At 45.3% G+C, this 25686-nt stretch overlaps 1 long non-coding RNA gene across 2 annotated transcripts; it reads right to left on the reverse strand.

Moving 5' to 3' along the window:
- Positions 1 to 229: 229 nt before the first annotated feature.
- LOC134738329 (uncharacterized) lies at positions 230 to 24854 on the reverse strand. 2 transcript variants are annotated; one of them, XR_010124001.1, is made up of 3 exons: positions 24787 to 24854; positions 23772 to 23869; positions 230 to 922 (listed from the first exon to the last, which is right to left on the reverse strand). It is a non-coding gene; the product is annotated as an uncharacterized LOC134738329 (long non-coding RNA). The 2 variants fall into 2 exon arrangements; XR_010124000.1 differs by lacking the exon at positions 230 to 922 and adding an exon at positions 4669 to 6088.
- Positions 24855 to 25686: the final 832 nt, after the last annotated feature.

Consider the following 25686-nt stretch of genomic DNA (forward strand, 5'->3'; position numbering starts at 1 on the left):
GATAGCGACACAGATCCAAACCCTATCAAAGAGTTTGATGTACAGATCTTAGGGGCACATAAACATTAAACCCATAGCAGACACCCGTTGACAACAACCCCAGACCTCAGTCAGCCATTGACCCAGGGATGGTCATGGTGTTATCAACCCAGCTGAGGAGGCATGCTTCAGGGAGGACTTCCATGTTGACACCTCCAGGGGAAGGGGCCCATGGAGGCAGCCCACTCCACCCCTCAGAGCTTGTGCCTCCTCCCACTTGTCAGGAGTATACTTAAAAACCCCATGTGGAGACACTGGCATTGCCTACCCAGAGATGAACAGGCAGCATGGGCTCTTCCTCCAAGGAACCCCGAAAGCACCTAGTTTTCAGTCTTATTATAAAGGCGAGGGATTATAAAAGAAAAAAACAGTGATGCTTCTTAACTGTAGTAATAATAAATACGTTTGCATCAGTGTTGGCATAAGTCCTCTCTGTAGATAACCTGGCTCTTGAGTGGAAAGCAGATGGTCCTGTGTGGTTTTGTGGCTGAGTGTGGCTCAGCATCTCGGGGGCAGTGGCACGATGAGCGAGGCTGAGTGATGGGGAAGAAAAGGTGCCATGCAGACCTGCCCCTTCTTGTGACTCTCTGGCAATTCCCTACTGGGTTGGCCTTCTGGCCCCATCAGCAGACCTCAGCCTGGCTTTCTCACTCCCTCCACCTCTAGTCTCCAGTCATGCTGGCATTCCTGTGGATCTCCAAACATGTTGGTGCCAGCCGGGCTCAGAAACTTGAGCCTTGCTTAGTCCATTTTCTGGAATGTTCTTTTCCAGATCCTTATGTGACTGTCTTCTGCTTATTCTCTCAGGAGATCTTATCTTGAAGCATTAAGAGCAAGAACACTGGAGCCAGCCTGCCTGGGCTCAAACCCCAGCTCTGTGTGCCTGAGTGGATGGATAGTTATGAAAATCAAATAAGCCAGTGCATGTAAAATCTTAGAATAATGCCTATTGCATGGTAAGCGTAAATAAGAGTTAACTATTACCATTCATCAATAATAACATGTCACCTCCTGTTAGAGTAGTTTCCCCACCCATCCCAGTCATTCTCTCCCCTTACTCACTAACTGAAATTATGTTCTGAATTTGTTTGCTTGTTCATTCTTTCCCTCCCCACCACTAGAATACTTGCACCATGAGGACTTTGACTGTCTTGTTCTCTGCTGTATGCCCAGTGCCTAGCATCAGGCATATAGTAGGTGCTCAAGAAATAGATATTGAATAAAGTAATTCAGTGAATGAACTTCTGCATGCCAATTATTATTTTTCGGAGGTCCATCTAAGTTTATTCAGGCTGCTATAACAAAACACCTTAGAGTGCGTAAGTTATGAACAACAGAAATGTAATGCTCACAGTTCTAGAGGCTGGGAAATCCAAGATCAAGGCACCAGCAGATTCTGTGACTGTTGAGTCCCTGTTCCTCATCTTAGTGCATTTGGTGTGTCCTCACATGGCAAAGGAGGAAGGCAGCTCTCTCAAGCTTCTTTTAAAAGATTACTAATCCCACTGAAGAGGGTGGAACCGTCATGACTTAATCACCCCCAAAAGGCTCCACCTCTTAATACTATCATATTAGGTATTGGATTTCAACATACAAATTCTAGGGGACAGCAGCATAGCAGGGTCGTAAGTGAGTAAAGTGCTTCCAAGCTCATATATGTCATAATTTGGCTCTTTCATAAAAATTAACCCTTTTCTTGCTCCCTTGCTCAAACTCTCTAAAAATATTAACACTTCAATCTGCAAGATAGTGAACATGAAGATGTTAAATGGTAAATGTATAAGCTGCTGCAATTTAGACAAATTCTAGTAGTACGTAGGATATCTTCCAGTGTCTGGGTTTTTGCCCAATGGGCAATTTTCAGCTCTGACAAAATCAAAATGTGTTTTCCCTCCAGAGGTGATAGAGATCTGGCTTCTCATAGACAGCAGAACTTCAACAGGAATTGAGTTATGGACAAAGATGATGAAGAGCTCAGCAGAGCCGTGAAGGCCGGAAGAGAAAACCGGTAACAGAGATAACCTGTGGAGCTTGCGGGCTGACAAAACCGGTAACAGATAACCTGTGGAGCTTGTTGACTGACAAAACCGGTAACAGATAACCTGTGGAGCTTGTTGACTGACAAAACCGGAAACAGATAACCTGTGGAGCTTGCGGGCTGACAAAACCGGTAACAGATAACCTGTGGAGCTTGCGGGCTGACAAAACCGGAAACAGATAACCTGTGGAGCTTGCGGGCTGACAAAACCGGTAACAGATAACCTGTGGAGCTTGTTGGCTGACAAAACCGGTAACAGATAACCTGTGGAGCCTGTTGGCTGACAAAACCGGTAACAGATAACCTGTGGAGCTTGTTGGCTGAGGCAGCACTTCTTTCCACTTTTTTGTTTGTTTGTTTCAAACAGAGTCTCACTCTGTCACCCCAGCTGAAGTGCAGTGGCATGATCTCAGCTCACTGCAACCTCTGCCTCCCAGGCTCAAGCGATCTGCCCATCTCAGCATCCCAAGTACCTGGGACTACAAGCATGTGCCACCATGCCGGACTAATTTTTTGTAGTTTTCGTAGAAACAGGGTTTCACCATGTTGCCCAAGCTGATTTCAACCTCCTGGTCTCAAGTGATCCTCCCACCTCAGCCTCCCAAAATCCTGGGATTACAGGCGTGAGCCATTGCACTTGGCCCATCTTTTTATTTTTGATAGAAAACAAATTCCCAACCTTCCTTGCAGCTATGTGTAGGTAAATGACTAGTCCTGGTCCAAAGGATATAAGTGGAAGTGGTGAGTGCAGCTTCCAGGAAGTTTCCTTGAAAGGACTTTTCTCCCTTATCTATTTCCTGCTGTCTGTGAATGCAGAACTGGTGACTGGAGCTTAAGCAAGCCTGTTGGCTCATGAGGTAAACAGGAGTCATGCTTGGTGGAGCCACAAGGGAGAAAGCTCCTGACTTCTTGAAGATTTTGTGGAGCAGAGCTGCTGTACTTTCCCTGGACTACACATCTTCTAATTTTTATTTGAGAGAAAAATAACCTTCTGTCTTTTAAAGCCATTGTTAATTTTGGATTCTTCTATTACTCATATCCCAACCCAATCTGAGTAAACACAGCATTACAATAAGTAAATGCTGAATACATTTTGATCTATTAAATTATTAAATAAAGACAGGATTGTCTGCAAAAGAAGGTTGTGACACAGAAAGTGTAGACCAGTGTGGGCCAAGATCGGTGTAGGAAGAAAAGAAGAGGCTCAGGAGACTCTTAGGTGCACAATATAAGGGGAAAAAAATCCAGATCAAGCCTGAGTAGACAATTCTCTTAGCTAAATCCAATTAAACATTTTCTCTGTTCTTTAATGATAAGAAATTAAAAACTAACACCAGACTCTTGCTAGGTAGCACAGAAGTTCCTCTACTTAAGAACAGTTATGTTCTTTGTAAGTCTATTTGTTTGTGAGTCCAAAGGGAACAAGGAGTATTTCCACTTAATCTGAGTGTAAGTCCCTTGAAACTTTAAAACCAGCAGATGCTGCTTCTTTATGCTAATAAATATTTTATGGGTCTTCTTTTCTCCAAAGTAGATCAGATCAGTGTACCGGGGAAATCTGTGGAGCCAGGTAATTCCCTCCTGCCCCCACCCTCATCCCATGGAAGGCCTCAGCTGCCACGATAGCTGCAATGTGCCATGCCCCCACCCACTCTGGCCTGTGCAGATTTGAAAGACCTGAAACCAAGAACCATCCTGACACCACCACCTATCCGACCTCTGCTTCAGTTGCTTCTATCACTGCCCTCGTCTCGTTTCTTTCATGGCACTTACCAGCGTTTACACTTCTATATTTCTGTTTGTTTGTTGTCTGCTTCCTCCATCCCCCATTCTTCCATAGACTATCCGTTTCTTACAGGCAGGGACTAGCTATATCTGTTTTAGTCACTAATGTGTTCCCCGTAGCCAGCATAATGTTTGGCTCATAGTGGACACTCAATAAAATAGGTGGCTGAGCGTGGTGGCTCCTGCCTGTAATCCCAGCACTGAAAGGCCGAGGCAGGTGCATAACCTGAGGTCAGGAGTTCAAGACCAGCCTGGCCACATGGCGAAACCCCATCTCTACTAAAAAAATACAAAAATTAACTGGGTGTGGTGGTGGGTGCCTGTAATCCCAGCTACTTGGGAGGTTGAGGCAGGGAGAACTGCTTGAACCCAGGAGGTGGAAGCTGCAGTGAGCTGAGATTGCGCCACTGCACTCCAGCCTGAGCGACAGAGTGAGACTCTGTCTCAAAAAATAAAATAAAATAGGTGCTGAGTGAATGAATGAATGAACAGTTCAGCAACAGCACTTTCAGCATATTCTGCTGTTTAGGTCACTGAGCTATGTCCCAGATCTCTCCTGAATGAGTATCTGGCTGATAGGTAGCCCATGTGGATGCGGATCTTGTAGTGCTCTGCTCTAGTTTTTGTGTTTGTCCTTCTTCCTCCTCTCTTGCTGAGTATCATAGATGGTGTATGCATAGCAGGTTGCAAGCTAAGTGCTTTGTCCTTCTGAACCACACCTCCTTTTGGAAAAGGAGCAACAGGCATTATTTTTCTCAGCACTTTCAATCTTTCAATTCCATACAATTCTCTTCTTTCAATTCCATAACAATTGCACACCTTTTATTTCAGCAATTTAAAACGTTCACTGCTTTTGTATTCACTGGATACAATGACATTAATCATGTTTGCAAAATACCTTGGAACTAAATAGAACCCCAGCAAGATTGCCACTAAGAGTTATGTGTCATTTAACCATGGGGATACATTCTGAGAAATGTGTCATTGGGTGATTTTGTCATTGTGTGAATATCACAGAGTGCACTTACACAAACCTAAATGGTCTAGCCTACTACACACCTAAGCTGTATGGTATAGCCTGTTGCTCCTAGGCTACAAGCCTGTACAGCATGCTCCTATGCCAAATACTGTAGGCAACTGTAACACAATGGTAGGTATTTGTGTACCTAAACATAGAAAAGGTACAGTAAAAATACAGTCTTATAATCTTATGGGACACACCTGTTTTCTGTTATTGCATGAAACTTCGTTATGTGGTGCATGACTTTACAACAAAGGACTCTATGGTCCGGACTAAAAGAACCTCACACTGCAACTACCACCACCTTTGGTGGGAGGCTGAGTTAATGTGATCTTGTTTTGTAGCTTTGTGTTGTTCCTATCTAGAAAAGTTTGCAACTTGGAAATTCATAAGTAGGGAAGTTGTTTGTTTTAAAAATGTGTAGTTCATTAGGTTTAATTATACTTATAAATTCAGAGTATTATCTCTTTTAATCTCTTTCCATTGTGTGTGTTCAAACAGTCTCATTTATTCATTTGTATTGAATTCTCAAGGTCTGGGGATAAAGAATTCTACTGAATATTGCTATAATTTGGTATGCCCCACACTGTGCTCTGTAGAGTGTTAATAGATGTTCCCATCTAAAAAAATCTGTGATAAAATAAATTTAGGAACCCTGTCACACCTTGCTCTGGTATACTTACAATATGCATTATCATTTATAAGGTTCTGTTTAACCAATGTGTATTATCGCCTAAACTTTTTTTTTTAACCTAGTGTTTCTTAAACTTGCCTGACCATAGAACTCTTTCTTAAATGTAACATTCAGTGTTCCAGTATTTTTAGGGAAATGCTGAACTACACATTTATCTGGCAGATTATAAATGTTTCTTGGAATCAAGATACTGGTGCAAAAACAAGCCAAACCCATGATTATAGCACTCCTGACAGAATATTGTCTTTGCAAAGCTCATTTCAGTCCTGGTGTGCAACACTTCAAACCAGCACAGTGACAGAAGACAACACCTGCTTGACATTCTGGAAAGGGTCTTCATGCTGTCTTGTTCAGGGATAACGACACCTTTTCCCAGCAGGTGATGCAGCATCTCAGCAATTGTTGCATTTTGTGGAAGGGAAACATGAGAAAATTCCAGCAGGTACAGGAAGGCTGGAAGCACTTGTTTCATTTTTTGAGTAGGTTCATCTTGGCTTGTGCACATCTTAATCTGAGTAAGACAAATATTATTCACAGTGTAGGTGTGGCAGCTCAGGAGGACAATGATGGAAGCATCAGTTACACATTTTTTTTATTTGGTGTACATTCTATGCATCAAAACTATATAGGATGTTTCAATGTTCTTTTGAGAGTTCAAGCTGAGAAAACTCCTGTGGTTGGTGCATCCCTGAAACACTAATCACCACACCAAAATTTTAGAGAAGAGAGATGAAAAGAAAGAGGGTGGTGGAGGGAGGGTGGGGGTGAGTGGTTATAAAGTTACAAAGCATTAGAAAATTTCCTGAGTGTCAGGAATTTAAAATTAAAGGACTCAAACTTAGAAAACCTCTGTGGAAATGATGATATGAATGGACATTTGCATGCTCAACCTTGATGACTGGCTGTCAATAACCTTGAGCAACATCAGGGTTTGAAACTATTAGCCTCTAACTATCCTATAAGAACTGCAGAAAGTCAACTGACTGTGACTAGTGGCTGTGAATGTTCTTTAACTTCGTCATTTCTAATGCTTTTACAGTGTCCCCTAACTCCACATAAGTGATACGTGTCAGTCCTGTTAATGTTGCTAGAGCCAGCTGGCCACAGATGACCAGCTGAATGCTTTGTTTGACTTGATGCTCAGTGTTTTCAACTTTCAAAATGCATTTTTAAGTTAAATTTCTGGCTTTCAAATGAATTGATACAATTGATGAATCCAGAGGAATGACCCTTGTATGCACTTAATTCCATGAGGAATATTTTTGGGAATCTTTTGATAATTTCCTGTCCTTGGGTTGTTTCACTGGCATAAATATCTTAGACATGGATTCCCAGGAGGAATGATCCAATTCATTCTCAAGAGGCTTTTGTGCTATTATAATTATAATCATCATCAGCATCATTACCAATCCTTACATTTGTAAAGCTGTATTCATCAGGACTGTTGGTGGCGACTGACAGCACCACAATTCAATGAGGTTTTATTGGCTCGTGAAGTTTAAAAAATCCAGAGGTAGAGGTGGATTCAGCCACTCCATCTAAATAACACCTCACCTCAGTCTTCCCCTATTCTGCTGTAAATTTTCTTCTTACAATCTATTACTACCTGGCATTATATCATGCATTTATTTAGTGTTTGTTTATTGCCAGGGCTGCCCACTAGAATGCAAACACCATGAGAGTAGGGTCTTTCTTTCATTTATCACCAAATGCCAAGAATCCAGAAATTGTTATGGACTATAAGAGGAACTTAATAACTAGTTGTGGAATGAAAAAATGAATTATTTGATGCAGATGCTTAAACGACATCATCAGAAATTTGTCTTTAAACATCTCTCTGCTTTTCTCTGTGTTGTTTTCATTCTCAAGACTGCCTATTCCCTGGAGACAGGATGGCTTCCAGAAGAAAGAACACTTTTTTCCCCTCAATATAACCAGTAAAGGCTTATTGGCCAGCTTAGGTCATATGACCATCCTTCAGCCAATGAGCATGGCCAAGGGGAAGGTGTTGGCCCCAGTGAATAAAAAAGTTTAAGGGCTGGAGGATGCAGGCTGAGCAGACCTAACAAGAAACTTTGGCTAAAATAATAGAGTTTATTAATTGCTTTCAGTTGCATTATCTCAGCTGATCCTGACAAAAGCTTGTGAGGAAAGCAGAACAGATATTATTATCCCCATTTTAGAAATAATGAAATGGAGGCTCAAAACAGGTATGCCTCTTCAAGCAATCAGGAAGTGGTGGAGCTCTGTTTCAATCTTAAAACCAGTAAGAGAACCCTTACCAGGAACCAGATCTGCTGAGCCTTGATCTTGGATTTCCCAGCCTCCAGAACTGTGAGAAGTAAATTTCTGTTGTTTAAGCCACCTATTCTATGCTAATTTGTTGTAGCAATCCAAGCTGATTAAGATAGGGTCTTTAGAGGGTCTGCCTGAAGAATTCAAGCCAATAACACAGCCTGTCTGTCTATCTTGTATTGAAATGGACATCTTGTATTGAGAAATCACCCATCTGGTTATACCATGAGAGAAACATCACCTTCTGTCTCACTCTGCCACTTGAAAACCTTCAAAGGCTCCCATTCCTATAAAACAGAGCAAACTCCCATTGAGTGCATGGCTTTTTAATGACCTGATTTCGGCCTCACTATTCAGCTTCATCTCTCACCATTTTCCATTATGCTTTGGTGGGGACAAATAAACCATACCCAATCCACAGCAAGTATTCACCTCAGTAGCTCTAAATGCCATGCATATACTACTATTTCTTGATATTTTGTGTATAGGAAATATGTGTTAACTTCCCACTAAGGAAGATGAAGTATTGACTCTTTCATCTCCCTTTCCCTGCCTCCCACCAACACACACGTACTTCCCACCTGTATTAGGTTTGTAGGGATGCCATAACAAAGTGCCACAAACTAGGTGACAAACAACAGAAATGTATTGTCTCACAGTCCTGGGGACTAGAACTCTGAAGTCAGGGTGTCAGCAAGGTTGGTTCCTCCTGAAACTGTGAGGAAGAATCTGTCCTATGCCTCTCTCTTAGCTTCTGGTGGTTTGCTAGGAATCTTTGGCATTTCTCGGCCTATGGCAGCATAACTCCAATCTTCACAGCGTTTTCACTGTGTCTCTGTTTCTATATGTTCAGATTTCTCCTTTTTATAATGACACCAGTCATATTGAACTGGAGCTTACTCCAAAGGCCACATCTTAACTTGATCATCTGCAGAGAACCTATTTTCAAATGAAGTCACATTCACAAGTATTGAGGGTTAGGACGTCAACATATTTTATGGCAACACAATTCAACCTGTAATAACATCCTTTCAAAACTGTATAATTATGTCATCAATTTGGTTAGATTAATGTTCAGTATTTACATTGTAATAAACCCACAGTTATTCAGAGCTCAGCTATGTAGTAAACTATGGTTTATTTTTTTCCTGAATAATTTTTTGTTGTATCTGAAGTTAATAATAGTTTTTCATTCTCTTTGATTAATTTTTATGTTCTCACCATCAGTTTAAACAAATCCTTCTGCCAGTTGTCTAAATCTTTTCTCATCCCATTCACTCATCTCAACTGTCTGTCAATTTCATCTTGATCCCCAGGGCTTCAAACCTGCTCTAATCCGTTCAGGTTGACCTTTGGAGGATGTACCTTCCCTGCTGTGCTGAAGATTCTCTTTATTTCCTGTTTCTTGAATCAGATGTCTTCCTTTGATTAGTTACTACTTTGATTTATGGAACATAGTCTCCAGTAGCTTCTTGAGAAAGAAAGTGTAGAAAGTAAATATTTGAGACCCTTTTTTTCAACAATATGCATATTCTGTTATCATGCTCAATAGATAGTTTGGCTGGGTATAGAATTGTAGGTAGGAAATCCTTTCTCTTTGGAATTCTGATAGCACCACTCCATTGTCTTCTAGCTTCCAACATTGCTGTTGAGAAATCTGAACCATTCAACTGCCTGATCATTTATATTAACCTATTTATTTCCCTCTGAAAGCTTACAAAAGCTTCATTTGTCCCAGTTATAGTAGAAAGAATTCTAAGATGACCCTCAATGGGTTACACTCATGTATAATCTGAGGACACAAACTGAGACTTACTTCTAGTGAATAGAATATACCAAAGGTGATGGGAAAGTCATTCTCTTGGTTAGGTTACATTCTATAACAAAGGTGATGGGATAGTCACTCATGTGATTATTTTATGTTATATAAAACTCCATCTTAGACTGGAGTGAGAGATTTTTCTGCAGACTTTGAAAAACTAAAACTAAGTTACCATGTTGTGAGATGGTCTATGAAAGCACAATATGGCAAAGGTACCTCTGAGAGATGAGAGTAGCTCCCAGCTGACAACCAGCAAGGAAGCAGGGACCTCAGTCCTACAACCACAAGGAACTGAGTTTTGCCAACATTACCACATGAGATTGGAAGAGAACCCCAAGCTCTAGATAGGAACACAGCCTGGATTGCAGCCTCATGAGACCCTGAGTAGAGAACTCAGTTACACTGTGTCTAAACCCTGACCCATAGAAACCATGCTATGCTAAATGTATGTCCATTTGAACTACTTAAGTTTATGGTAATTTGTTACACAGCAGTATAAAACTCATACTAATACAACAGCATTCTAAAATTTTACAATATAAATAAATGTTAGTGTTGGGTTTTCATGTTCTTAAGTTATAAACTTTTTTTAATTACTTCATTGATGATTTTCTCTTGTTCACTGTCTTTGTTTTATCCTTCTGACACTCTTATTATTCAGATGTTGAGCTATCTGAGCTATGGTATGCTATCTGAGAAATTTGCCTAGCTTTATCTTCTAACCCTTCCATTGAGTTTTTCATTTCCACTATCATGATTTTAATTTCTAAAAGTTTATTTTGTTCTCTAAATATCCATTCTTTTTGGATAGCATCACGTTCTTGTTTCACAGATGCTATCCTACCTGTTTCCTTTTTCCTGTCCTATTCTTGTTTCCTACCTGTTGCCTTTTTCTGTCTGCCTACTAGCTTGTTTGGTATTCAGTCGTTCACATTAGAGTCATTCTCACCTTCTCAAATCTCTGATAATTATATTTAATAATGGGGACCTAAACCATTGATTGAAAGTCCTGAGCTCATTGTGGCACTTGTTGATTGTGAACTACACTGTTAAGTGATACAGCTGGGCCATTTGCTAGGGAACCTCAATGTAAGTCTCTTCAGTCTTTCTTATTGAGCTACTCAGATTCCCCAGAAACAATTATTCTAATCTCCTGCTAGGAAGTTAAAGGGCTGTGTTCTGGGATTCAAAGAGGGCACAGAGTAGAGGAGAAAGCCTGGGAATCTAAGCATCCAGTTTGCATTCAGTCATTTTGTCTCCCTATTTTCAGTATAGTACCCATAACATTGACTGAGCCTGGTGTCCTCTATCTATGGACACTTTCTTTTACCTTTCTGGAAAATAAACCCCTTGTATTTTGGCCAGGATATTAGGGCTTCCTAACCCATCAGCAAGGAATGAGGGAGAAAATGTAGAGGTCTAATTGCTTCTTTTTCATTGTGGTAAAACATATATGACATAAAATTTGCTACTTTAATCGTAGTGTAAATTACACTCACAGTGTTGTGCAAGCATCACTATTATTTATTTACAGAATTTTTCATCACCCCAAACACAAAGTCTGTACTCATTAGGCAATAATTCTCCATTCCTGTTTCTGAAACAGCTTTCCACCAATCCTCTTTATTCCCACCTCTATCTCCAGTTCTGAAAGTTTCTAATGCCAGTAATCCCTGAGCCTTTGAGGATTCTGCAGTGTAAATTTGGTTGGTTGGTGGATTTTTTCACTGCTGCCTTCAGAGTCTTCTTTCTCAGGTCAGCTACGTATGTTATCACTTGTCCATCTCCTTTCTAGCTTCCAAAATGATACCGTTGTCTCCACTCTCATTTTACCCAAACTTGTGGATTTGTAGCAAAAAAAGAAACCCTTTACTGGTGGTTTTAGTGGAGTTACAGGACAGTATGAATTTAGATAAGCGTACTCAGCTCTGCTCTCTGATCAACTTGCCAAACACTCTAACTTCCAACTGCTTTTTAGCTGATTCTCTTAAGTAGATGATCATATTATGTACAGATAGAGTTTTCAGACTTCTTGCAACATGTTCTGTTAAGTTGATGCAGCTCTTCCCTTCAGTTACAAACACGTAGAAACACTTGATATTGTTTTTAAAATATGGCTGCACTTGAAAGAAAGAAAGGGAAATGTCATAGTGCCAGAAATCAAGAGATAAGACAGAGCCGCTCTCCCTCTCCCTCTCCCTCTCCCTCTCCCTCTCCCTCTCCCTCTCCCTCTCCCTCTCCCTCTCCCTCTCCCTCTCCCTCTCCCTCTCCCCTCTTTTTTCGGTCTCCCTCTCCTTCTTTTTTCGGTCTCCCTCTGTTGCCGAAGCTGGACTGTACTGCCGGGATCTCGGCTTGCTGCAACCTCCCTGCCTCGGGCTCCTGTGACTCTCCTGCCTTGGCCTGCCGAGTGCCTGGGATTGCAGGCGCGCGCCGCCACGCCTGAATGGTTTTTGTATTTTTGGTGGAGACGGGGTTTCGCCGTGTTGACCGGGCTGGTCTCCAGCTCCTGGCCTCGAGTGATCTGCCTGCCTCGGCCTCCCGAGGTGCTGGGATTGCAGACGGAGTCTCGCTAACTCAATGCTCAATGGTGCTCAGGCTGGAGTGCAGTGGTGTGATCTCGGCTCTCTGCAACCTCCACCTACCAGCCTCCTGCCTTGGCCTCTTAAAGTGCTAAGATTACAGCCTCTGCCCCACCGCCACCCCGTCTAGGAAGTGAGGAGCGTCTCTGCCTGGCCGCCCATCGTCTGGGATGTGAGGAGCCCCTCTGCCCGGCCGCCCTATCTGGGAGGTGAGGAGCGCCTCTGCCCGGCTGCCACCCCGTCTGGGAGGAAGTGAGGAGCGCCTCTGCCCGGCTGCCCCGTCTGGGAGATGAGGAGCACCTCTGCCCGGCCGCCCCGTCTGGGAGGAAGTGAGGAGCGCCTCTGCCCTGTTGCCCTATCTGGGAAGTGAGGAGCGCCTCTGCCTGGCCGCCACCCCGTCTGGGAAGTGAGGAGCGCCTCTGCCCGGCTGCCACCCCATATGGGAAGTGAGGAGCGCCTCTGCCCAGCCGCCCCTTCTGGGAGGTGAGGAGCGCCTCTGCCCAGCCGCCCCGTCTGGGAGGTGAGGAGTGCCTCTGCCCGGCCGCCCCGTCTGGGAGGTGAGGAGCGCCTCTGCCTGGCCGCCACCCCGTCTGGGAGGAAGTGAGGAGCACCTCTGCCCAGCTGCCCCATCTGGGAAGTGAGGAGCGCCTCTGCCCGGCTGCCACCCCCTATGGGAAGTGAGGAGCGCCTCTGCCCGGCCGCCCACTCTGGGAAGTGAGGAGCGCCTCTGCCCAGCCGCCCACTCTGGGAAGTGAGGAGCGCCTCTGCCCGGCCGCCCACTCTGGGAGGTGAGGAGTGCCTCTGCCCGGCCGCCCCGTCTGGGAGGTGAGGAGCGCCTCTGCCTGGCCGCCACCCCCTCTGGGAGGAAGTGAGGAGCGCCTCTGCCTGGCCGCCACCCCGTCTGGGAGGAAGTGAGGAGCACCTCTGCCCAGCTGCCCCATCTGGGAAGTGAGGAGCGCCTCTGCCCGGCTGCCACCCCCTATGGGAAGTGAGGAGCGCCTCTGCCCGGCCGCCCACTCTGGGAAGTGAGGAGCGCCTCTGCCCGGCCGCCCACTCTGGGAAGTGAGGAGCGCCTCTGCCCGGCCGCCCACTCTGGGAGGTGAGGAGTGCCTCTGCCCGGCCGCCCCGTCTGGGAGGTGAGGAGCGCCTCTGCCTGGCCGCCACCCCGTCTGGGAGGAAGTGAGGAGCGCCTCTGCCTGGCCGCCACCCCGTCTGGGAGGAAGTGAGGAGCACCTCTGCCCAGCTGCCCCATCTGGGAAGTGAGGAGCGCCTCTGCCCGGCTTCCACCCCCTATGGGAAGTGAGGAGCGCCTCTGCCCGGCCGCCCACTCTGGGAAGTGAGGAGCGCCTCTGCCCGGCCGCCCACTCTGGGAAGTGAGGAGCGCCTCTGCCCGGCCGCCCACTCTGGGAGGTGAGGAGTGCCTCTGCCCGGCCGCCCCGTCTGGGAGGTGAGGAGCGCCTCTGCCTGGCCACTCCGTCTGGGAAGGGAGGAGCGCCTCTGCCCGGCCACCCCGTCTGGGAGGTGAGGAGCGCCTCTGCCCGGCTGCCACCCCGTCTGGGAGGAAGTGAGGAGCACCTCTGCCCGGCTGCCCCATCTGGGAAGTGAGGAGCGCCTCTGCCCGGCCGCCACCCCATATGGGAAGTGAGGAGCGCCTCTGCCTGACCACTCCGTCTGGGAGGTGAGGAGCGCCTCTGCCCGGCCGCCCCGTCTGGGAGGTGAGGAGTGCCTCTGCCCGGCCGTCACCCCGTCTGGGAGGAAGTGAGGAGCACCTCTGCCCGGCTGCCCCGTCTGGGAGATGAGGAGCACCTCTGCCCGGCCGCCCCGTCTGGGAGATGAGGAGCACCTCTGCCCGGCCGCCCCGTCTGGGAGGTGAGGAGTGCCTCTGCCCGGCTGCCACCCCGTCTGGGAGGAAGTGAGGAGCACCTCTGCCCGGCCGCCCCCTCTGGGAAGTGAGGAGCGCCTCTGCCTGGCCGCCACCCCGTCTGGGAGGAAGTGAGGAGCGCCTCTGCCTGGCTGCCCCATCTGGGAAGGGAGGAGCACCTCTGCCCGGCCGCCACACCGTCTGGGAAGTGAGGAGCGCCTCTGCCTGGCTGCCCCATCTGGGAAGGGAGGAGCACCTCTGCCCGGCCGCCACACCGTCTGGGAAGTGAGGAGCGCCTCTGCCTGGCTGCCCCATCTGGGAAGGGAGGAGCACCTCTGCCCGGCCGCCACACCGTCTGGGAAGTGAGGAGCGCCTCTGCCTGGTCGCCCCGTCTAGGAGGTGAGGAGCGCCTCTGCCCGGCCGCCCTGTCTGGGAGGTGAGGAGCGCCTCTGCCTGGCCGCCACCCCATCTGGGAGGAAGTGAGGAGCGTCTCTGCCCGGCCGCCCCGTCTGGGAAGTGAGGAGCGCCTCTGCCCGGCCGCCCCCTCTGGGAAGTGAGGAGCGCCTCTGCTCGGCCGCCCCCTCTGGGAAGTGAGGAGCGCCTCTGCTCGGCCGCCCCGTCGGGGAAGGGAGGAGCGCCTCTGCCCGGCCGCCCCGTCTGGGAGGTGAGGAGCGCCTCTGCCCGGCTGCCACCCAGTCTGGGAGGAACTGAGGAGCGCCTCTGCCCGGGCGGCCCCGTCTGGGAAGCGAGGAGCGCCTCTGCCCGGGCGGCCCCGTCGGGGAAGTGAGGAGCGCCTCTGCCCGGCCGCCCCGTCTGGGAGGAGAGGAGCGCCTCTGCCCGGGCGGCCCCGTCTGGGAAGCGAGGGGCGCCTCTGCCCAGCCGCCCTGTCTGGGAGGTGAGGAGCGCCTCTGCCCGGCTGCCCTGTCTGGGAGGTGTACCCAACAGCTCCGAAGAGACAGCGACCATCGGGAGCCGGCCATGAGGACGATGGCGGTTTTGTTGAAGAGAAGGGGAGGAAGTGTGGGGAAAGGAAGGAGAGATCAGATTGTTGCTGTGTCTGTGTAGAAAGGGGTGGGCATAGGAGACTCCATTTTGTTCTGACTAGGAGAAATTCTTCTGCCTTGGGATGCAGTTGATCTATGTATGGCCTTTCCCCCAGCCCCCTGCTCTCTGAAACATGTGCTGTGTCAACTCAGGGTTAAATGGATTAAGGGTGGTGCAAGATGTGCTTTGTTAAACAGATGCTTGAAGGCAGCATGCTCTTTAAGAGTCATCACCACTCCCTAATCTCAAGTACTCAGGGGCACAAACACTGCAGAAGGCCGCAGGGTCCTCTGCCTAGGAAAACCAGAGACCTTTGTTCATGTGTTTATCTCCTGACCTTCTCTCCACTATTATCCTATGACCCTGCCATATCCCCCTCTCCGAGAAACACCCAAGAATGATCAATAAATACTTCAGAAATTAAAAAAATAAAATAAAATAAAATAAATAAATAAATAAATAAAATTGTTAAAAAAAAAAAAAAAAAAAAAAGACAGAGCCAAAAAGGTACAGGAAGGTCATGACCATCTGTAGAGGGTTTAGGGTCTATAAGCCAGGATTCTAAAACCCACACAAGTACAGGTGATGCTTCCTTGGCCCTTGAGATGGGGAAGCTGAAACCGAGCTGTAATAGGTGATTTTTGTGTCCCACATCATTTGCCCCTGGCCAGCCTCTGACTTCCCTAGAGATGAGTGTTTCACTTCTAGCATGCACCTGAGAAGAGGGACCAGAACACGTGAGTCTAGTAGACCAAGGTAAGATTTTTGAAATAATTTCACATGACAGAGTGATGTTATCTGATTCACATTTCCAAGAGATTCCTGTGGCTGCTGCATGGAGAATAGATATTAGTGGAAGGAGGGAAATAAGTTGGGAGAGCATGCCAGTAGTCAAGAGGAGCATTCTGGTTATCTATCACTGTGTAACAAACTACCCCAAATTCAGAAGCATTAAAACAATAACTTTCTGGCATATAGAGAAAACTGTAAAAATTTTTAAATAAAAAACCAAAAAATTATTTTATTATGGTCATTATCTATGAGTCAAGAATTCAGAAAGAGTGCAACAGACATGGCTTATCTACGCTCATGATGTCTGAAGCCTCAGCTTGGAAGTCTCAAATGGCTGAGATGATTTAAATGGGTGGGAACTACACTAGCGGAGTTAAGCTGGAACTGTTAACTGGAATACCAACATGCGTGCCTCTTGGGCTTCCTCACAGCATGGCAGCTTAGTTACAATAGGGAGCATCCAAAGTGAGTGTTCTAAGAGAAGCAAAAAGAAGCTTTTTATGATCTATTCAGAGAAGTCACATAGCTTCGCTTCCACCATACACAATTAGTTAAAGTAGTCTTGGGCCCACCCAGGTTCAAGGGGGAAGGAACATCAACTCCACCTCTTGATGCCAGAAGTGTTAAAGAATTTGGGGACCATGTTTTAAAACTGCTAAGGGAGAGATTATTATGGCTACAAATGGAGTGATTAGCAGTGAAGATGGAGAGTGAAGACAGATTCAAGAGGCATTTAGGAGTCAAGTCAAGAAACTTGCTGTTGAATTATATGCTGGAGAAAGGGGGTGATGGTGATGTAAAAAGAAGAATCATGAATGACTTCTAGGTTTTGGGGCCAAGCACTTGGGTAGATGGTAGTGCCATTTCTGGGCTGGGGAAGGAGTTACCCCAGGAGGTCCTATTTCATTCTAAATGAAGGGTTTAAAAATTATGTTTTTGCGGGGGGAGGAGCAAAGATGACTGAATAGGAACAGCTCTTGTCTACAGCTCCCAGCGTGAGCGACACAAAAGATGGGTGATTTCTGCATTTCCAACTGAGGTACCGGGCTCATCTCACTGGGGAGTGCCAGACAGTAGGTGCAGGACAGTGGGTGCAGTGCGCCGTGCGCGAGCCAAAGCAGGGCGAGGCATTGCCTCACCCGGGAAGCGCAAGGGGTCAGGGAATTCCCTTTCCTAGTCAAAAAGTGGTGACAGATGGCACCTGGAAAATCGGGTCACTCCCACCCTAATACTGCGCTTTTCCAATGGGCTTAAAAAACAGCACACCAGGAGATTATATCCTGCACCTGGCTCAGAGGGTCCTACACCCACGGAGTCTTGCTCATTGCTAGCACAGCAGTCCAAGATCAAACTACAAGGTGGCAGCGAGGCTGGGGGAGGGGCGCCCGCCATTGCCGAGTTAGTTGTTTGATTAGGTAAAAAAAGCGGCCGGGAAGCTAGAACTGGGTGGAGCCCACCACAGCTCAAGGAGGCCTGCCTTCCTCTGTAGGCTCCACCTCTGGGGGCAGGGCACAGACAAACAAAAAGACAGCAGTAACCTCTGCAGACTCAAATGTCCCTCTCTGACAGCTTTGAAGAGAGTAGTGGTTCTCCCAGCATGCAGCTTGAGATCTGAGAACGGGCAGACTGCATCCTCAAGTGGGTCCCTGACCCCCGAGTAGCCTAACTGAGGGGCACCCCCCAGTAGGGGTGGACTGACACCTCAAACGGCCAGGTACTCCTCTGAGACAAAACTTCAGAGGAATGACCAGGCAGCAGCATCTGCAGTTCACCAATATCCGCTGTTCTGCAGCCACTGCTGCTGATACCCAGGCAAACAGGGTCTGAAGTGGACCTCTAGCAAACTCCAACAGACCTGCAGCTGAGGGTCCTGTCTGTTAGAAGGAAAACTAACAAACAGAAAGGACATCCACACCAAAAACCCATCTGTATGTCACCATCATCAAAGATCAAAGGCAGATAAAACCACAAAGATGGGAAAAAAACAGAGCAGAAAAACTGGAAACTCTAAAAATCAGAGCGCCTCTCCTCCTCCAAAGGAACATAGCTCCTCACCAGCAATGGAACAAAGCTGGACGGAGAATGACTTTGATGAGCTGAGAGAAGAAGGCTTCAGACGATCAAACTACTCCGAGCTACAGGAGGAAATTCGAACCAATGGCAAAGAAGTTAAAAGCTTTGAAAAAAAATTAGACAAATGGATAACTAGAATAACCAATGCAGATAAGTCCTTAAAGGACCTGATGGAGCTGAAAACCAAGGCACAAGAGCTATGTGACAAATGCGGAAGCCTCAGTAGCCAATGCAATCAACTGGAAGAAGGGGTATCAGTGATGGAAGACGAAATGAATGAAATGAAGCGAGAAGAGAAGTTTAGAGAAAAAAGAATAAAAAGAAATGAACAAAGCCTCCAAGAAATATGGGACTATGTGAAAAGACCAAATCTACGTCTGACTGGTGTACCTGAAAGTGATGGGGAGAATGGAACCATGTTGGAAAACACTCTGCAGGATATTATCCAGGAGAACTTCCCCAATCTGGCAAGGAAGGCCAACAATCAAATTGAGGAAATACAGAGAACACCACAAAGATACTCCTCGAGAAGAGCAACTCCAAGACACATAATTGTCAGATTCACCAAAGTTGAAATGAAGGAAAAAATGTTAAGGGCAGCCAGAGAGAAAGGTCGGGTTACCCACAAAAGGAAGCCCATCAGACTAACAGCTGATCTCTTGCAGAAACTCTACAAGCCAGAAGAGAGTGGGGACCAATATTCAACATTCTTAAAGAAAAGAATTTTCAACCCAGAATCTCATATCCAGCCAAACTAAGCTTCATAAGTGAAGGAGAAATAAAATACTTTACAGACAAGCAAATGCTGAGAGATTTTGTCACCACCAGGCCTGCCCTAAAAGAGCTCCTGAAGGAAGCACTAAACATGGAAAGGAACAACTGGTACCAGCCACTGCAAAAACATGCCAAATTGTAAAGACCATCAAGGCTAGGAGGAAACTGCATCAACTATCGAGCAAAATAACCAGCTAACATCATAATGACAGGATCAAATTCACACATAACAATATTAACTTTAAATGTAAATGGGCTAAATGCTCCAATTAAAAGACACAGACTGGCAAATTGGATAAAGAGTCAAGACCCATCAGTGTGCTGTATTCAGGAAACGCATCTCACATGCAGGGACACACATAGGCTCAAAATAAAGGAATGGAGGAAGATCTACCAAGCAAATGGAAAACAAAAAAAGGCAGGGGTTGCAATCCTAGTCTCTGATAAAACAGACTTTAAACCAACAAAGATCAAAAGAGACAAGGCCATTACATAATGGTAAAGGGATCAATTCAACAAGAAGAGCTAACTATCCTAAATATATATGCACCCAATACAGGAGCACCCAGATTCATAAAGCAAGTCCTGAGTGACCTACAAAGAGACTTAGATTCCCACACAATAATAATGGGAGATTTTAACACCCCACTGTCCACATTAGACAGATCAATGAAACAGAAAGTTAACAAGGATACCCAGGAATTGAACTCAGCTCTGCACCAAGCGGACCTAATAGACATCTACAGAACTCTCCACCCCAAATCCACAGAATATACATTCTTTTCAGCACCACACCACACCTACTCCAAAACTGACCACATAGTTGGAAGTAAAGCACTCCTCAGCAAATGTAAAAGAACAGAAATTATAACAAACTGTCTCGCAGACCACAGTGCAATCAAACTAGAACTCAGGATTAAGAAACTCACACAAAACAGCTCAACTACATAGAAACTGAACAACCTGCTCCTGAATGACTACCGAGTACATAATGAAATGAAGGCAGAAATAAAGATGTGCTTTGAAACCAACGAGAACAAAGACACAACATACCAGAATCTCTGGGACACATTCAAAGCAGTGTGTAGAGGGAAATTTATAGCACTAAATGCCCACAAGAGAAAGCAGGAAATATCTAAGATTGACACCCTAATATCACAATTAAAAGAGCTAGAAAAGCAAGAGCAAACACATTCACAGCTAGCAGAAGGCAAGAAATAACTAAGATCAGAGCAGAACTGAAGGAAATAGAGACACAAAAAACCCTTCAAAAAATTAATGAATCCAGGAGCTGGTTTTTTGAAAAGATCAACAAAATTGATAGACTGCTAACAAGACTAATAAAGAAGAAAAGAGAGAAGAATCAAATAGACGCAATAAAAAATGATAAAGGGGATATCACCACCAATCCCACAGAAATACAAACTACCACCAGAGAATATTATAAACACCTCTACGCAAATAAACTAGAAAATCTAGAAGAAATGGATAAATTCCTCAACACATACATCCTCCCAAGACTAAACCAGGAAGAAGTTGAATCTCTGAATAGACCAATAATAGGCTCTGAAATTGAGGCAATAATCAATAGCTTACCAACCAAAAAGAGTCCAGGACCAGATGGATTCACAGCCGAATTCTACCAGACGTACAAAGAGGAACTGGTACCATTCCTTCTGAAACTATTGCAATCAATAGAAAAAGAGGTTATCCTCCCTAACTCATTTTATGAGCCCAGCGTCATCCTGATACCAAAGCCAGGCAGAGACACAACCAAAAAAGAGAATTTTAGACCAACATCCTTGATGAACATCGATGCAAAAATCCTCAATAAAATACTGGCAAACCGAATCCAGCAGCACATCAAAAAGCTTATCCACCATGATCAAGTGGGCTTCATCCCTGGGATGCAAGGCTGGTTCAACATACACAAATCAATAACTGTAATCCAGCATATAAACAGAACCAAAGACAAAAACCACATGATTATCTCAATAGATGCAGAAAAGGCCTTTGACAAAATTCAACAATGCTTCATGCTAAAAACTTTCAATAAATTAGGTATTGATGGGACGTATCTCAAAATAATAAGAGCTATCTATGACAAACCCACAGCCAATATCATACTGAATGGGCAAACACTGGAAGCATTCCCTTTGAAAACTGGCACAAGACAGGGATGCCCTCTCTCACCACTCCTATTCAACATAGTGTTAGAAGTGCTGGCCAGGGCAATTAGGCAGGAGAAGGAAATAAACGGTATTCAATTAGGAAAAGAGGAAGTCAAATTGTCCCTGTTTGCAGATGACATGATTGTATATCTAGAAAACCCCATCGTCTCAGCCCAAAATCTCCTCAAGCTGATAAGCAACTTCAGCAAAGTCTCAGGATACAAAATCAATGTACAAAAATCACAAGCATTCTTATACAACAATAACAGACAAACAGAGAGCCAAATCATGAGTGAACTCCCATTCACAATTGCTTCAAAGAGAATAAAATACCTAGGAATCCAACTTACAAGGGATGTGAAGGACCTCTTCAAGGAGAACTACAAACCACTGCTCAATGAAATAAAAGAGGATACAAACAAATGGAAGAACATTCCATGCTCATGGGTAGGAAGAATCAATATCGTGAAAATGGCCATACTGCCCAAGGTAATTTATAGATTCAATGCCATCCCCATCAAGCTACCAATGACTTTCTTCACAGAGTTGGAAAAATCTACTTTAAAGTTCATGCGGAACTTGGCATCGCCAAGTCAATCCTAAGCCAAAAGAACAAAGCTGGAGGCATCACGCTACCTGACTTCAAACTATACTACACGGCTACAGTAACCAAAACAGCATGGTACTGATACCAAAACAGAGATATAGACCAATGGAATAGAACAGAGCCCTCAGAAATAATGCCACATATCTACAACTATCTGATCTTTGACAAACCTGAGAAAAACAAGCAATGGGGAAAGGATTCCCTATTTAATAAATGGTGCTGGGAAAACTGGCTAGGCATATGTAGAAAGCTGAAACTGGATCCCTTCCTTACACCTTATACAAAAATTAATTCAAGATGGATTAAAGACTTAAACGTTAGACCTAAAACCATAAAAACCCTAGAAGAAAACCTAGGCAATACCATTCAGGACATAGGCATGGGCAAGGACTTCATGTCTAAAACACCAAAAGCAATGGCAACAAAAGCCAAAATCGATAAATGGGATCTAATTAAACTAAAGAGCTTCTGCACAGCAAAAGAAACTACCATCAGAGTGAACAGGAAACCTACAGAATGGGAGAAAATTTTTGCAATCTACTCATCTGACAAAGGGCTAATATCCAGAATCTACAACGAACTCAAACAAATTTACAAGAAAAAAAACAAACAACCCCATCAAAAAGTGGGCAAAGGATATGAACAGACACTTCTCAAAAGAAGACATTTATGCAGCCGAAAAAATGCTCACCATCACTGGCCATCAGAGAAATGCTAATCAAAACCACAATGAGATACCATCTCACACCAGTTAGAATGGCAATCATTAAAAAGTCAAGAAACAACAGGTGCTGGAGAGGATGTGGAGAAATAGGAACACTTTTACACTGTTGGTGGGACTGTAAACTAGTTCAACCATTGTGGAAGTCAGTGTGGCGATTCCTCAGGGATCTAGAACTAGAAATACCATTTGACCCAGCCATCCCATTACTGGGTATATACCCAAAAGATTATAAATCATGCTGCTATAAAAACACATGCACACGTATGTTTATTGCAGCACTATTCACAATAGCAAAGACTTGGAACCAACCTAAATGTCCAACAACGATAGACTGGATTAAGAAAATGTGGCACATATACACTATGGAATACTATGCAGCCATAAAAAATGATGAGTTCATGTCCTTTGTAGGGACATGGATGAAACTGGAAACCATCATTCTCAGCAAACTATCGCAAGGACAAAAAACCAAACACCGCATGTTCTCACTCATAGGTGGGAATTGAACAATGAGAACACATGGACACAGGAAGGGGAACATCACACACCGGGGACTGTTGTGGGGTTGGGGGAGGGGGGAGGGATAGCATTAGGAGATATACCTAATGCTAAATGATGAGTTAATGGGTGCAGCACACCAACATGGCACATGTATACATATGTAACAAACCTGCACGTTGTGCACATGTACCCTAAAACTTAAAGTATAATAATAATAAAACTAAAAAAAAAATTATGTTTTTGACCACATAATATATACAGACTCTGTGATTGAAATGTATGATTTTTTATTTAATCTTTAAGACAGTCCTGTGAAGCTGGTATTTACTTTTATGCTTATTTTTATTTTTTGTTTATTTTTTATTTCACTTTTTAGATGTAAAAACCAAGATCCCAAAAGTAAGCTATTTGCCTAAGGTTACACAACAAGTAAGTGGCAGAGCAAGAATTCAAACTTCAAAGACTCTGTTTTCTATTTAACTATTCTGCTTCCCAAAGAGTCACTGAAACTCATGAAGATTAAGTAATTTAGCTAAGATTGCACAGGAAATAACAGAACTAGATTTTAAAATAAGTTTTGGCCCTAAAGCCACTGTTTTATCCAGTACAGGTGATGACTGACAGCAACAGGTGTATCGTTGGCAGGTGTATCCCTGGGGCCCCCGCAATTGGAAGAATATGAGCTCTCTGAGTGAGGATGCCAAGATACCCATGGCCTTTGAGGCTCTCTGGATGTCCTATGCACATGACGGTGCTCTTTGAATGGTAGATAGTTCTCAATTTAAAAAAAAGAAAAGAAACGCCCTGCCATTAGATGACTTGACCTAGAAGTTACTCCCTAAAAATTATCCACAGGTCATCCCATCTACCTGGGGCACGGTGTTATGGATGTTCCTTGAAGACATAGAGCTGCCTGAGTGTTTGACCAAAGAGAACAGTGGCATCACTCACCTTTGAAATACAAAAGAGAAGCCGTTTGCTTTACTTAAATCCTGAATATTTGATCATCCACATCAGGTGTCTTTGATGTTGGCTGCAATCTGTAATTGCTACAAATTAACACAAAGGTAGGAAACAGGTTAAAGGGGCACGGAGAAATGAAATAAAAGTCTTAGATCTGAACACAGGCACCTTTTTTTCTACCCCCTTTCTCCTCCAAAATGAGGCTTGTTCACTGTCTCTTCCTTCTGCTAGAAGTTAAGTTTCTTGAACCTATGACTTATCTGCCACGTACATTTAATCATTTTACGGTTCATTTAGACTCTTAAAAGGAGTCTCGAGTATAGTAAGCCCTCAATAAGTACTTGTTGAATAGATGAGTTAGAGACCTAATTATTAAGTTGATAACCATTGGTTAAATTTCAGGTGCTAAGTCAGTTACAGACTTCCCATCCTGACTGCTCACCATGTGGACCAGGGTAACTTCAGCCGGAGAGCAGCATAGGGTGTCCTGATGTCTGGCATGCTGCCTGGTTGGCAATCCTCCATCCATTGCCCTGTTGGTTCTTCCATGTGGCCATCGGTCCCCAGTCTAGGGAGTGCCACAGGCCGAGGCAACCAGGAGCAGCTGGGGCACCTCCCAAGCCAGCCTGTCCCCCTCCTGCCCACACCAACCAGGCAGCCTCTGCCTCCTGCCCACTGCTTGCACTAGCTTCTCTACCCAGAGAGATGACTGCGTGGGCCCTTGGATTCCACAGGGGACTCAATTCAGGACATTTGATAACCTTAGCCACAGAAGTGAAAAGAGAAAGCAAGGAGAGAGGCGGCGAAGGAGAAAGAGAAAGAGGAAATGAAAAATAGACATTAGTTTATAAACAAAAAGAGTTTCTGAGGAAGAAAAATCAAGGACAAAGTGAGAAACTCTTCCTTCTTACAATGGATTTTTCCCAAACATGTTAAATTCTTCTCCAGAAACTTGACTGAACTGTGACCAAGAGGTTCTCGTGAACTTTGGAGGCAGACAAACCTGGTTTGGATTCCTGGTTCCAGCCTCTGCTTGCCCTGTGGCCTTCACAGCCTCTCTGAAGCCATTTCTTCCCGCCTGTAAAAGAGGGAAATAACCTGTAGAGCAGCTGTGAGAATTCAGTGAGAGATTGGGGGTGAAGAGTCACTCAATGAAATACTTTTTCCTCTCCTTGCTCTCCCACTAGCTCTTTCCGCTTCCTTTGGTTGGACTTGGTTGTTTCCATTGTGGATTTGACTGTTTCCGCTACCTCTCGGAACCACCTGACCCTGGATTGCAAGCTCAGGAAAGAAATCTAATGATGAGGCCCCCGGTGATTATAAGTGATCACAGCCTGAGCGAGCAGTCAGCTGAAGATGTTCTGGGCATACATCTGCCTTCAGTGCTGTAGCTCATCCCAGGAGTCTCTCAGAGGGAGGGCAGAGGGGGTGGGGGGCCAGGGTCGGGCAAGGAACAGAGGTATGTGCAGCCTCAGAATACACAGCTCGTAAAGGAGGAAGAGGGTAGGAATCCCTGCATCTTGTTTGTGCTCATGACAAACGTCAAGGAGGAGGAAAGGGGAAGAATGAGACGGCACAGGCACACACATGTGCGTGAATGCAAGCCTCCAGGACACACTGGCCGAGGGTGTGGGCCCAAGGGATTTTCCCTGCAGTCCAAAGACTGGGCTCCATCCCACTTCCACTATCCTGAGGCTCTTTTCCCTCCGTGGACTTGGTCTCCTCATCTGTAAAGGAGGAATTCAGAAAAAGGGGCTCTCGTGCCTCCTTGCGTTCTGAGAGTCTACCACATAGAGACCCCTTCTGTCCAGGACCCCAGATCATGGTGCCGAGGTGACCTTGATAGTGTGCTGGGTCTGACCCAGGAAAGCTGGAAGGGTAGGGGGCCAGACTGCCCATAACA

The sequence above is a fragment of the Pongo pygmaeus genome, chromosome 16 (assembly GCF_028885625.2).
Source record: "Pongo pygmaeus isolate AG05252 chromosome 16, NHGRI_mPonPyg2-v2.0_pri, whole genome shotgun sequence".
NCBI classification, from domain to species: domain Eukaryota; kingdom Metazoa; phylum Chordata; class Mammalia; order Primates; family Hominidae; genus Pongo; species Pongo pygmaeus.